This window comes from Panthera onca, chromosome B1 (assembly GCF_046562875.1).
Source record: "Panthera onca isolate mPanOnc1 chromosome B1, mPanOnc1 haplotype 2, whole genome shotgun sequence".
Lineage (NCBI taxonomy): Eukaryota > Metazoa > Chordata > Mammalia > Carnivora > Felidae > Panthera > Panthera onca.
The window spans coordinates 179,930,632-179,945,599 of record NC_138342.1 but is presented as its reverse complement, the minus strand read 5'-3'; the positions used below and the strand labels follow the sequence as shown (position 1 = coordinate 179,945,599).

The window sequence follows — 14,968 nt, the reverse complement described above, 5'->3', positions numbered from 1 at the left end:
TCCTTTGTAGATAGGTTAGAGCATGTATCTATTTCTCGCCAATAGAATATGAGTGAAAGCGATACATATCCATTTCTAGGCTGAGGCATTTAAGTATCATACGTGTGAGATTCCTCACTCTTTCTGCCTTCTAGAAGCTTCATGGCACCAGGCTGATCTTGAAATTATAAAATGGTAGGATCACGAGAGGGAATTCTGAGTTGTCGCTTGGAGGACAGCCATGTAACTCACTCTTGACTGTGATATGAGCAGAAACCAAACATTTTTAATATTCACCCCCTGAGATTTAAGAGTTGTTTATGGTATCAGTTGCCTAACCTAGCTTGTACAGTGACACTTTTTTTCAACAGGCACCTAATACTTTAAGCCTCCAAAATTCGTGGCCATTGTTAGCTGCTTTTAGGGTAAATATCTCCACCCAGGAGGTGCAATAGTGGAGATGTGTTTTTCAGTGAATTATTTCATATTTTTTTACCTTTCAGGGTTTTTTAATGAAATTCCTTCAAGGGAAACACACACATATATATATTTTTCATATAATTTTCATGTATTTCATATAATATATATATGGGAAAGCTGTGTTTGGAGGTGCAAGCATTTTTTAGTGTATGCGGATTTCAAAGAGAGCATATTTGTTATTTACATTAAATTTGCTCTGAGTTATTAATAGAGCAAATTAAATTACTGTTCAATGTGGTGGTAAGTAGAGCCAATTTCATTATGTTAAGTGGTACTTAAAATGCTCCTAAGTCTTCAATCATTTATTATCTTAGACAGCAGATAATAATATGCTAGGTTGTTTTGTTTTTTTTTTTCCAGTGAATGCTTTTAAAGGTAAGGGACAGCTGTGTAAGAAATCAGCTTTAAAAGATCCACTCCAATAGCTGTAATTTAACTTTTTTAGCAAGTGGATAAAAATTAACTTCACCTTTATATAAATGCATGAAAATTTACTCAGTTATCTAATAATATTCTAATTACTCTATAGTTAGAATTTTATGTGAGTGCAAAAAAATAAAAATAAAAATTGAAAAAATGATTTAGCCTATTAAGCTACTGATGCGAACCTTCCTCTGGGCTCACCTGATATTCTAAAAAGGAATGTGTGAGCATTTTTCCAGTCCTAAGCTAAGTAAGGGTGTACGTTCTACCACATGTTACTCAAAATGAAACCATTTACCTTTCCAACAAGGTCATGATTAGAAGCTTTATTTTCCTATCAAATTTGAGCTCTGTTTTACAGTATCAAGATACAATATCCATAGTGCTTAGTTCCACGGTACGTTGTAAGTGAACCTGCAAGGATGGACCATGTGCCTATTGCTTAAAAATCCTGTTTTGGGGGCACCTGGGTAGCTCAGTCGGTTGAGCGGCCGACTTCGGCTCAGGTCATGATCTCGCGGTCCGTGAGTTCGAGCCCCGCGTCGGGCTCTGTGCTGACAGCTCAGAGCCTGGAGCCTGTTTCAGATTCTGTGTCTCCCTCTCTCTGACCCTCCCCCGTTCATGCTCTGTCTCTCTCTGTCTCAAAAACAAATAAACGTTAAAATTTTTTTTTTTTAATCCTGCTTCGAATAGCAAACAGGGATAGAGTTCATTTACCTTTACTAATGCACCAGACTGTTAACCCCCTGTAAGTAATGGTTTGGCTGTATTAATAAGAGTATTATAATGGAAAGCCGTGCATTTTCCAGATGGAACATGTACACCCTTAGAAACATATAAGATCATGAGATTTTTACGATAAAATGAGTATATTGGAGCATAAGTTAAATAGTTACTACCATTTAGTAGGCAGCTTGTATGTGTCGAGAGTTGTGATAAGTGATTTATGGGCATAATCTTACTTAATGTTCACAGCATCCTGCAAGTTGAATTCCTACTTTATGTGAGTAAATTGAGTCTCTAGGAGGATGAACACATTTCTGAAGGTAACAAGGTTAGTTAATGGCGGAACTGAAATTTGAATATTGCTTCCAAAGCCGGTGCATTTTCCACAAAAACACACTGCGTGCCTTCCCAACTACTTGATACAGTTGTATTATGAATTACATATTTTATATTTTATTTACACAGAATTTAACTATTTTTTGTACTGATGCACTGATCCTATCCCAAATCAACGGAAAAGGGAAGGAAATACCATTATCATTGTCATTCCAGAAGCTGGCAACTACAGTTTTCTGGGGGATTAAACTGCTGCAAGACAAAATTATAAATCTGCCTCCCAGCAGAAAGGATCCTAAGCAGGGAATCCCATCTAGTGTGGCAGCCTCTGACACTGGCCGTTGCCAACCCAGAGGCAGTCCCCTCCTCTTTCTCTGCTGACAGTTCTCATGGCGGAATTTCCTTAATTTTAGAGATAGAAGTGGTCACCACCTGAGCCCCTAGGGATGAATCCTTAGTACTGTAAGCCAGTTCTTGTAACTTCTTTCTCTTTGAGAGGTGTTTGGACAGTCAGGCCTCCTGGATGCGGCTTCTAGAAAGCCTTTGCTTTCCTAACGTAGATGTGATTTCTTAAGATGCTCCAGTCATAGGATGGGTATGTCAACAGATGGCATCTGAGGATGGCTGAACAGAAGGTGCAAAGGACAGCTTCACTCTACTTGACAAAATTGTTTAATCCTTCTCAGCTCCGGTTTTCAGATAAGTAGGTCATTATCCTAAATGTGTAGATACCATGTATGCAGTTCAGAAGAGGAGATTAGAAAAGCCACTAGCATATTTGGGTTTAAAAAGAACTTCAAAATGCACATTTTATAGGTTTAATTTTCATTATTCTTTTAATATTTCAACCAAAAAAATCAGTAAGATATAGTGAGATTTTTTTTTCCTGTGCCTATGTTAAAATACTAGAAATAAAAACAAATTTTTGAATTCACTCTTCTAGCTTGGGACTTTCTAAATATGTCTCTCTAGGGCCACCATCAATAAAATTAGGCTGTTTTCCCACTTCTTAACAGCTCCTTTCTGCCTGCTGACATTCAAGCCAATGCAAATGTCACTTGTCCCCTCCCCTCTATACCCATCCAGACACCCTCTACCTAGGGAGGTATTAGGAATGAGAAAGGTAACTGGATAGGGAGGAACAAAGAAGAGAGGGAATTTCTAAGACACTGGGTATAGAAATTGGGGTAAAGGAACTCTTTACCATACTTTTAACACCCATATAACTCTTTAAATCCAATTTAAAAATATACCATTAATCCTGTGGCTTCGTCCAGAAGGGGCCCAGAAAGAAGATCATTAGGATAATAGGCTTTGTTCCAGCCTTTAGACACAGAGGGCTTCTCACAAACCCAACACCCTGTGGAAAGCATTCTGATGTTCTGTTTCCGTAAAGAAGAACCACAGACACAATCACATGCTTATTTACAATCCTTGAAGTGCTTTAGAGTAAAGATACTGTGACATACAAATTGTCATTTCTAATGTCTCCGCATTCAGAGAGAAGGGTTTGATTTCAGAATTCCAAACAATGTTCACTTGCCAAGTATAAAATGAGCCTTCTCCCAGGTATAGAAGTGACTGCAGTCTCTTCGGGGCCACTGTCTTGATTATGAAGTACTGTGTCTTTTCTCTCAGCCTGCACACTGCATCAGAAATTAGAGTGGCAGCTGCTAACCATGCAAAAAGATTTTCCATTTTCAAGGGAAAAGCATTATTTTACGAATTTAATTTTCTCTAACAGAAAACATAATCCACCTACGAAAGAGCATGATGATTTAATTAACATCTAGCTGTACCTTGGCCACTAATGGATGCATTGTTCCTTAACCAGTGTCAAATTCAGAAAATGCTGCTGCCAGATTAAACCTCTCTAAGGAGGAATAAGAAAATATACGTATCTAATCCATTTATATCAGGAGAAATGACCTGGGGCAGTAATGTTATTTTCTATTAAGGTAATCTGGAAAGTGGATGGAAACCAGTTAGACAGTAATTTAATATAAGCACAACACAGAACTCAGAAATGAACAAATTTATTCCTTTACTGAAGAATGGTTAAATGGTACCTTAAGCTTGTATGTGATCTGAGAAAATTGTTTTCAAAGCCTGGAACATAGTAATTTTATGAGCACTGCTTCAAAGGTTATTGAGAAAGTATTCCAAAGGAAATATAAAGGACATATTTCCTCTTATAAAAGTCATTAGAGAGGGGCACCTGGGTGGCTCAGTTGGTTAAGCCTCCAACTTCAGCTCAGGTCATGATCTCATGGTTCATAAGTTCGAGCCCCGTGCCAGGCTCTGTGCTGACAGCTCAGAGCCTGGAGCCTCCTTCGGATCCTGTGTCTCCTCCTTTCTTTGTCTCCTCCTCTCTCTGCCCCTCTCCTGCTCATGCTGCATCTCTCTCTCTCTCTCAAAAATAAACATTTAAAAAAATGATAAAAGTCATTAGAAAGTCATTACCTTAACTTATATGCTTATAGTAAGAATTTTGTTTAAGTAAGCTCAAGAAATCTTTACTAAGAATAAAATATCTGTGCAATAGAGTAACACATTTGATCTAAGCTACCCAGGAGCCCTGAGTGCCCTCGTGTGGCTCAGCACCTACATTGTGACTCTGTCTCTGTGATCCATGAAATCAGTGTGATACCTGGAAAATAAGGAGCCTCCAGGACCCTGCTCCAAAGATGATGGCCAAAATTCTTTCCAATTATTTATTACCTCAGCTAAACTTGTTGTCAAATATTCTAAATATTTTTCCTTTATATAAGTATGGTGAGTAGGTAGATGATAGATAGATAGATGATAGAGACATAGAGACATAGAGATGTAGAGAGATACACTGGTAGATATATAGACACATATATAGAGATGTAGAAACATAGATAAATACGCCAAAATCCTAGTAGTGATATGAAGCTTTGTTTTACAAACCAACTTAATAGGGGCGCCAGGGTGGCTCAGTCGGTTAAGCATCTGACTCTTGATTTCAGCTCTGGTCATGATCTCACGAGTGGTGAGTTCGAGCCCCACACTAACAGTGCGGAGCCTGCTTGGGATTCTCTCTCTCATTCTCTCTCTCCCAAAATAAATAAATAAACTTAAAAAAATAAAAAGTTAAAAAAAAACCAACTTAATAAAACATCTGTTTTTTCTGACCATTCTACAACTATCCCAATCCTAAACATTCTACATCCCTGACTCCTAACACGATAGCTTTCTAAATGTTTTTTAACGTTTATTTATTTTTGAGAGACAGAGTGTGAGCAGGGGACGGGCAGAGAGAGAGGGAGACAGAATCTGAAGTAGGCTCCAGGCTCCGAGCTGTCAGCACAGAGCCCAACGTGGGGCTCGAACCCACCAACTATGAAATCATGATCTGAGCCAAAGCCAGATGCTTAACTGACTGAGCCATCCAGGTGCCCCTAACACAGTAGCTTTCATATCACCTCTTATATCTTGACCTATGATATATCAAACTTCTAAAACTTTTACAAATTGAGTTACTTGTTGGTTGTATCACTTTTTCTCTCATTGTCTGGAAGTAACCATTAGGATTAACTCAAGGTACGATTAGGAAGTTACGTCTCACTTCAAACAGGGTCAAAGATAGTTTCACCTGCATGCTGTTTCACAAAACTGACACCTCATTTTATTTTTTAGCTTTCAAATAAATGTAGAGATTTTGCTGAAATGAATAAAGAGATACTTTTTGAATGTGAAGGAGATATAAATTAAGACCTGTAGTAAACTAGTGCTTCAGAAAAAGCCTTGCATATTTTAAGGAATAAAAAAAAAAAAGAAAGTCCTATTAAGACCTTTTCAGAATCTCCTGAGAGATTATTTGCAGAAAGAAACCAATTTTTATGCAGAGGGTATTTTCTTATAATAACGGTGATTAAAGCCGATTGAATAGGTATAAAGGGAGATCAAGAACAAAATTGTCCATAGATTCAATGCAGTCCTGCCTGGTAACAGAAGATGAACAAAGGGTGAATCTTCAGGTTCTAAGATTTTAATATATGTTTGATGGTTATGCTAGTTTACAAAGTCACATAAGCCATTATTAGCATACAGTAACCCTCCCCTTATCCGCGGGGGATACATTCCAAGACCCCAGTGGATGCTTGAAACTGTAGATGCTACCGGACCCTATATATACCATGTTTTTTTCTATACGTACATACCTATGATAATGTTTAATTTATGAACTGGACAAAGAGACTAGCAACAACAATAATAAAATAGAACAATTATAACAACATGCTGTTATAAAAGTTATGTGAATGTGGTCTCTCTCTCAAAACATTCTGTTGCACAGTACTCACCCTTCTCGTGATGAAACGAGACCATGAAATGCCTACGTTATGAGAGAAAGCGAGATGGGTGACCAGGCACTGTGACGTGGTGTTAGGCTACTATTGACCTTCTGACAGTCCATCAGAAGGAGGATCATCTGCTTCTGGACTGAGTTACTGTGGGCAACTGAAACCTCAGACGCCAAAAAACAAAACCATGAACGAGGGGGCACTACACGCATACTTGGTCTGTCTCATTGTGCCTTGTTTTATTGCCCTTCGCAGATATTGTTTTTTACACATTGAACGTTTGTGGCAACCCTGTGTTGAGCAAGCCTGATGACGCCATTTTCCCCACAGCCTTTGCCCACTTCGTGTCTCTGCGTCATATTGTAGTAATTCTCGCAGTATTGCAGTTTTTCATTATATTTGTTATGGGATCCGTGGTCCGTGGTTATGACTCGTGGAAAGCTGCGATTATGGTTAACGTTTTTTAGCAATACAGTATGTTTAAATTAAGGTATGTAGACATAATAGACACAATGCTATTACACACTTAAAGTATGGTGTAAACATAACTTTTATATGCACTGGGAAACTAAAAAAATTGCTTTATTATGATATTGATCTTATTGCAGTGGTCTAGAATCAAATCTTCAAGATCTCCGAGATAGGCTCGTACCATAGACTGATAATTCATTTATTCCATTAGATTCTATTGGTTAGAATATTCTATAAAGTGGAGAAGGAAGCAAAGCTTAATAATACATTCATTTAAGAAATATGTTTTCAATGCCAACTCGTTGCAAAGCCCTGTTCATGATGCTAAGATATGTCAGTAAATAAACAAAATCCCCTTTCTCATGGAGTTTTTATTCTATTTGGTGATATGCCTAATAAACAAATAAATGCATAAATAACTGAATGCCATGAAGAAAAAATAAGACAGGATAAGAGGGAGTATGATGAAGGGTGTATATGCTATTTCCATGGGTAGTCAAGAAAGATCCCACAGTTAAGCTGACATTTGAACTGACAAGTAAATGCAGAGAAATCCACCTGGGAAGGGGTATTCCAGGACAATAGTCATCAGGTCAAGTTCCCAGGGCGGGAGCACTGCCGACATCTTCGAGGAACAACCAGAAGGCCAGTGTACCCAGACAGTGGAGGGAGCAAGTTGGGAAGCAGAAGAGAAGGATAAGAGTTAAGTAAGGTCAGAGAGCTGGGGTGAGAGGCCAGGCTATTACAGGCCATCCTAAGGGGGTTTTATTTTATTCTAAATGAGGCTGGAAGTTACTAGAGAATTTTTTCAGATCACTTGTTAAAGTAGGACAGTAATGGAGGGTCAAGAGAATAACATGATCTGATTTATCTTTTAAAGGATCGGCCAGGCTGCAGTATGGAAAATAGATTGCAGGGCAGCAGTGTAGAAAAAGGGAAGCCATTCAGGAAGATCGGCTGATGGCCAGCTCTCTAGGGCAGTAGAGCCCGAGTGGTGAGAAGTTGGCTTATGGATATATACTTGAAAGAAATGGACAGAACTGGGTGAAGAATGTGTGACAACAAATTAGAACTACCTAACTGGGAAATGTAACTGTCAGATAAACAAAACGTTCTGATTTGTAATAGGAGACATAGGAGTTTATATACATTTTTGGTGAAAATACTGTTACATACGTTTTGGTGAATATAGAGAAATGTCTAACAGGTAACACTGTCCTGAGCTGAATAAGGTAGATCTAAAAATAGCAAGGCGCTCCCGTCATTAAAATTTTCAAGGCAGAGACCGTGTATATCCATCCACAGTGTTGTTCCAGAGGGCTCTGGTATCATCAGGTGAGAGATTATACTGCTTGGAGTTAAGCCTTTTCATGATTTTCTTTCCAACAGGGGGAAAATTAGAAGCAATGAATAAACCAGTGGAAAAACTTCAGAGAAATGAATGATAAGTTTTATTTTCCTATAATCTTTGTTTCAAAATATCCTTCATACCATGAACTTCAGTGAAATATATGTCGGTTCCTGTGGGGATGTATGAATACACCCACAGCAGATTGCACATACAAAACCTCGGTCAACAAATAGAGAATGGTTTCATTGTCTGCAGTAGCATTCCCTGATTGGAAACAGTCCCTTGGGTATTCATTACTGAAGATAAATCCCACCCCTTGAAACTGCGGCCACCTCGCTCATGATACCAGACAAGACACTGCTGGTGAATCCATTTGTTCTTCTCAGCTTTAGACCAACACAGGTGATTAACCAGGTAAAGCTCTTACTCTTCCTTTTATATTTAATATCATATACAGCAATATATATGTATATGTATATGTGTATATATTGCTGTATATGATATATATATGCATTATTATCTGAGAGGTTTGCATGTTCACATGTTTCTGAAAATATAGTTATAATACTTTACTCTTGAAATGAAGTTCTGTAAGTAGAGAAAAATGTCTAAAATTAAATGTACATTAAAAAACCTTGAGATGCTCAGGGTTGCTTTCTTATATTGATTGAAGGTGCATTCATCTAAAAACATTTAATACTTTCGTGTGGAAGCATAAATTTTGAACAATAATTGATAGTTGCAATGTTCTGTTATGTAACTATTTGGAATTAAGATTTCTGCTGCATAGTTCAAAGTGAAAATACTTGTTCAGTTTAAAGCAGACAATACTGTGTGAGATTTGCATTTGCATTCTTGTTTCCATTCTCTATTATTTTATTGAATAATTTCAGTACATATATCATCAAGTTATCATTGCATTTTGAAGTAATATTTATGTATGTTTATGGTGATTTGGATTAGAAAAATTAATTTTATAGTGTTCTTTTTATCATAAATGTTTAAATAGAATTTGATCAAAATCTAGTAAATAAATCATTTATGTCTTCCGACAATTAACTAAGGCACCAAATAGATCTAAGCATTCCCAGAGAAATATGTTAGCAAGGTTATATTGTCTAAAGGCATAGCTTTTTCAAAATTCAGAGCTGCTTAATCAGCAATGTTACAAATGAAATGATTGGTTGCCTTGAGGTTGGGGGCTAATTGAATGAACAGACAGCATGTTTCTCCTTATAGCAACCTATAACACTAATGGATAAGCTAATTCTTCCTTTCCTAAAGTAATTGCACAGTCATCCTTGATTTAAAATCATTTGCATTTACTTGGTTGTTTTCAAACAGGGCAAAGGTCCTGAACAGTTATACTAGGAAGATTTAAATTGTCAATGTGATGTAGAGAGTAGGACCTTTCAGTGTAAGTAATTAAGATTTACCGTGCATCTTTTTTTTTTAATGTGATGTTGAATCTGCTATCTACTATGATTAGTAAGAAATCTGATATTACTATAAATTAACCTTATAGGACCCTAATTATGATCTTATTAGTTCTCTGTTGATTCAATTGCTATTCTATTTCCATATGATGTAGGAAACTCTGAATAAAATGTTGAAGAAAAAACTCAGTGATTTTCATCAATCAAACTCTGCTTAGATTAGGCTGTGAGTTGTATTTATTAATTACTTTTTTAATGTTGCTAAGACTCATAAACCAATGAGATGTCACAAACATTACGTAGAAATGTATGACAGTAAAAGTCAGCACCCTGACAGTAAACTGAGCCCATATTTCCATTACTGTCTTCATGTGCAAAAATAAATGATTACAAGTTAAGTATTAGTCAGTATGTTTTTACCATTCTGTATTAGAGACAATTTACAGAGCAAGATAATTTTTTGAATGCATTTGCATTCTTGTTTCCACTCTCCATTAAACAAAATTTGTTCGTTCTTTGAACAATTTAATTTATTCATCATCTTCAATTTATCTTAAAATTTAGCATGTTTACTTCTTTATGTTATATTAATAGTCAGGCTGTCTAAAGTATTGCCACGTAAAAACCTTAAGAAATCTTAATGTCTAGTGTCTTAAAATAAGTCTTCACCCTAGTAAAAAGACCTGTGCCTTAAAATCATTACAATTATACAATTATACAAACATACAATTATATTGTAATGTTGTATGGCGACAGATGGTGACTACATTTACTGCGGTGAGCATAACTTAACGTGCAAAATTGCCAAATCACTATGTTGTACACCTGAAACTGAAAGAGCATTGTATGTCAACTATACTTCAAAAAAAAAATTCAATTATATTATCAGTACAGGTGAAAATGGTCTGATGACAGAAAATTATATTTGCTGCAAATGCTTTTATCTAAATAAATTTTTTAAAAATAGAGGAGAATACAAAGGTCTTCCCTTGAAACCTTCACGGAATTGGAAAGTATAAAAAAAACAAAATTCATGGAAATAGTAGGAACTTGAAAGGCTTATTTTTTGTTTGTTTGCTTATTCGGTCGCCTGGAAAAGCCTTTATTTTGCTATAACTGAAAAAAAAAAACTCTATGAGAATTTTAACATATAGAAAAGCAGACAGAGTAGTGTAGGACCAAGTGGTAGTAATTAATCACATATGGCCATTCTTGTTTCACACATAACCCTTCAGTCTGTCCTTGTTTCCATGTTATTTTGATGTAAATTCTAGACATCATGTAATTTCATCTGTAGATATTTCAGCATGCATTGCTAATAAGCTTTTTTCTTTAAAATACAGTTGACCCTTCAACAACGTGAGTTTGGCTACATGGGTCCACTTTTACATGGATTTTTAAAAATAAAAACAGTACCAGTACAGTACTGTATTTTCCTTATGATTTTCTTAACATTTTCTTTTCTCTAGCTTATTTATTGTAAGAATGCAGTGTATAAGACATATAACATTACAAAATATGTGTTAAGCTACTCTTTGGGTTATTGGTAAGGCTTGTGATCAACAGTAGGATATTAGTAGTTAGGTTTGGGGGGAATCAAAAGTTATACGTAGATTTTCGACCATGAGGGCACCCCTCGCCCTCAGGTTGTTGTTCAAGGGTCAACTGTACCACAATACCATGATCACAGTTTAAAAAATAAGCATCCTTAGTTATCACCAAATAAGTAGGAAATGTACAACTATCCTGTAGTCTCCTAAATGTCTTTTTTTTTTACATTTATTTAAATCAGGATCTAAATAAAGTTCACACCTGGAAATTCACTGATTTTTTAAAAAAAATGTTTTAATCTACAAATTCTCCTTCTCTGTTTTTTGCCCTTGCACTTGGTGGAAAAATCCCTGGTTTTAAGTCTCAGGGAATTCCCATCTGGGCTTGCTGAGTATAGTACTATGGTGACGGTACTCCATATCTCGCTGCCTTCTGGATCGTTTGTAAGTTGGTATTTGAGTCTAGACAACCACTCGGATTCAGGATCCAGGTTCTGTTTGAGGCCAGGAACTTCAGAGTTAGCCTTGTTCTTCCATCAGGAGGCATTTAGCGTGTGATTGCTTTCCTTTTTGTGATGCCAGCAACCACTGGTGTTCAACATTGCCTATTTTATTTTATTTTGAAATGTAAAAAGAGAGTTGATTCTGAAAAAAAATAGTGGACACATTGAAGATACTTATGGAAACATAACCCCGAACGAAGTACGAATATTACTTCTAGGTTACTTGGCTGGCAAAATCACCAAAGAGGGTGTTTTTTTTTTCTTATATATGCCTGCAGTTTCTAGAACTTGAAATTATACATAGTAAAAATTAAATGTCTCAACTTTGTTAGAAAATGCACACTCAACTCCTTCCCCTCTTCTCTTTTCTCCGTTTTCTTGTTCTTTGTCCTCTTACTCTGGCTCTTTAGCAGACGCTTAACCAAGTTATTCAAGTTGCCGCCTCACGTACCAGCTTGTTACTCTGATTATTCTAACAGTTACTCCCCTGTGAATATTAACTTGGTTGTAACAATGATGTTTCCAGGAATCGAAAAGAGGGCACATAGCCTGAAAAATAATATTTGTCCTGCTTCCAGCTATCTGAGAACTGTGGCTCACATGGTAAAATGCCAACATTTTTTAAGTTCTGTTTATGGGATCACATGGGCAGAATATTTTAAGTGATAATTTTCGCAGACAGGAACTTCTGCATTAAAGTATAAGATAGCATCTGCTTATTGGAATATGGGAATTGGGGCTCAAGAGCTAATCAGAAACCTGATTCCCGGAACTAAAGTATGAGAAACCAGACCTAGAACAAGGCTAACTTATTAGTGGATGGCTAGGCATTACATTCGAGCTGCTTGAAGCCGTCACCTAGAATAACATTAAATGGGACAAGGGGATCCCTCAGGCAGGGTTCATATGATTATATCTTAAGAGATTGGATGAAAGTGGAGTTCCATTTGATAAGACCGAAAATAAACAAATATGTATTTGTCAGGAAGTACTGAATAAGCAAAATATGAAACACAACTTAAATTGGGAAAATATCCATTATGGTCTTATAAAATGGGTATGACGTATAAAATGAGTAAATTCCATTTAGAGTAGTTAAATGAGCTTATGTTGCAAATAGGCAAATACATACAGTAAAGGCCCTGATCAGTTCGTGCTTGTAAATGTATGTATGTACACAATATGAAAATGAAACAATGAAAAAGAACTTTATTTTGGATGCTGCTTATACCAATTCCATGATTTTATGCTAAAATATGTTTGCTTTAAATAAAAAAGAACTCTTCAACTACCTAAGGTTTTGAAAGGCATAAAAATAGGGGCGCCTGGGTGGCGCAGTCGGTTAAGCGTCCGACTTCAGCCAGGTCACGATCTCGCGGTTTGTGAGTTCGAGCCCCGCGTCAGGCTCTGGGCTGACGGCTCGGAGCCTGGAGCCTGTTTCCGATTCTGTGTCTCCCTCTCTCTCTGCCCCTCCCCTGTTCATGCTCTGTCTCTCTCTGTCCCAAAAATAAATAAAAAACGTTGAAAAAAAAATTTAAAAAAAAAAAAAAAAAGAAAGGCATAAAAATAAAAGGAAATCTTTATTAGGAATAAAAGTAATCCTATACAGGGCTACTGTGGTAGAGTTTTATATTGTCACTGTTCCTTCATTTTAACTATAATGTACTTTCTGATTTGAGTCAAGATTATTTGCTTGAGGGTTGTCTAGTAATTGACAAAAAATGTAAAATTTCTTAATGTTATTTTGAAATTTCTCTGGACACCCCAGTTATAGCTAATTTTCTGTGATTCAGAGAGCATGAGTAACCGTACGGGCATACCTTATTTTATTGTGCTTCACAGATATTACATTTTTCTTGGAAATTGAAGGTTTGTGGCGACCCTGCTTTGGGCAAGTCTATCCACACCATTTTTCCAATAGCATTCACTCACTTTGTGGCTGTCACATTTCGGTAATTCTCTCATATTTCCAACTTTTTAATTATGATTTTATTTATTGTGGTGACCTGTGATCAGTAGTCTTTGGTATGACTATTGTAATTGTTTGGGGCACTAGGGACCGCCCCCCACATGAGATGGCAAACTTAATTGATAAATGTGTCTTCTAATTTCTCTCCAAACTAACTGTTCCCTCATCTTCCTCCCTTTCCTCTGACTTCCCTATTTCCTGAGATACCACAATATTGAAACTAGGCCAATTAATAACCTCCAGTGCCCTGTAAGTGTTCAAGGGAACCACGGAAGCTCCCATCTCTCCCTTGAAATCAAAAGTGAGACGTGACTAAGCTGGTGTGGAAGGCCGGTCAAAAACTGAGAGAGGCTGAAAGCTAAGTCCCTTGCACCAGTTAGTTAAGCTGTGGAGGCAAAGGACAATTTTTTGAAGGAAATTAAAACTGTCACTCCAGTGAACAGATGAATGATAAGCTAAAATGCCTTTGTGCCGCTATGAAGGGAGTTTGAGCCATCTGGATAGAAGATCACACCGGTCATATTTCCTTAAGTCGAAGCCTAATTCACGGCAAGGCCCTAACTCTCTTCAATTCTACGAAGGCTGGAGGTGGAGGAAGCTGCAGAAGGAAGGTATGGAGCTGCAGAGGTTGGGTCCTAAGGTTTAAGGAAAGATGCCATCCCCATAACATACAAGTGCAAGGTGAAGCAGCACCTGGTGACGTAGAAGCTACCGCAAGTCATCCAGAAGACCTAGCTCAGATGATTAATGAAGGTGACTACACCAAACAACAGATTTTCAGTGTAGACAAAGCAGCCATATTTTGGAAGAAGATGCCTTCTAGGACTTAGATGGCCAAAGAGAAGAAGTCAAAAGCCTCAGAGGGCAAGCTAACTCTCTTGTTAGGGGCTAATGCAGCTGGCGACTTTAAGTTGAAGCCAATGCTTCTTTACGTTCTGAACATTCTAGAGCCCATGAGAACTATGCTGAAGCTACTCTGTCTGTGCTCTGTAAATGGAACAACAAAGCCTGGATGACAGCACACCTGTTTACAACACGGTTTATCAAATGTTTTAAGTCCACTGTTGAGATCTATTAATCAGAAAAATAGATCACTTTCTAAATACCACTGCTTATCGCTAATGCACGTTGTCATGCAAGAGCTCTGATGGAGATGTACAGTGAGCTGAATATTGTTTTCATGCCTCCTGACACAATATCCATTCTGCAGCCCGTGGATCAATGAGGAACTTTGACTTTCCTTCTTTTTTTTTTTTTAATGTTTTTATTTATTTTTGAGACAGAGAGAGAGCATGAGCAGGGGAGGGGCAGAGAGAGAGGGAGACACAGAATCCAAAGCAGGCTCCAGGCTCTTAGCTGTCAGCACAGAGCCTGACACGGGCCTCGAACTCACGGACTGTGAGATCATGACCTGAG

At 37.3% G+C, this 14,968-nt stretch overlaps 1 protein-coding gene across 5 annotated transcripts in view; it reads left to right on the top strand.

Moving 5' to 3' along the window:
* Positions 1–1,857: 1,857 nt before the first annotated feature.
* DLC1 (DLC1 Rho GTPase activating protein) overlaps positions 1,858–14,968 on the top strand; it is a 514,092-nt gene continuing 500,981 nt past the window's right edge. For 2 of the 5 annotated variants that reach the window (XM_078445401.2, XM_060653097.3), the window contains exons 1-2: positions 1,858–1,936; positions 8,133–8,508. The gene's annotated coding sequence lies outside the window, so the exon portion shown is untranslated. Of the gene's footprint in view, positions 1,937–8,132; positions 8,509–9,685; positions 9,757–11,993; positions 12,187–14,968 lie in introns of all 5 variants that reach the window. The other 3 variants (XM_078445398.2, XM_060653095.3, XM_078445400.2) reach the window with 3 other exon arrangements.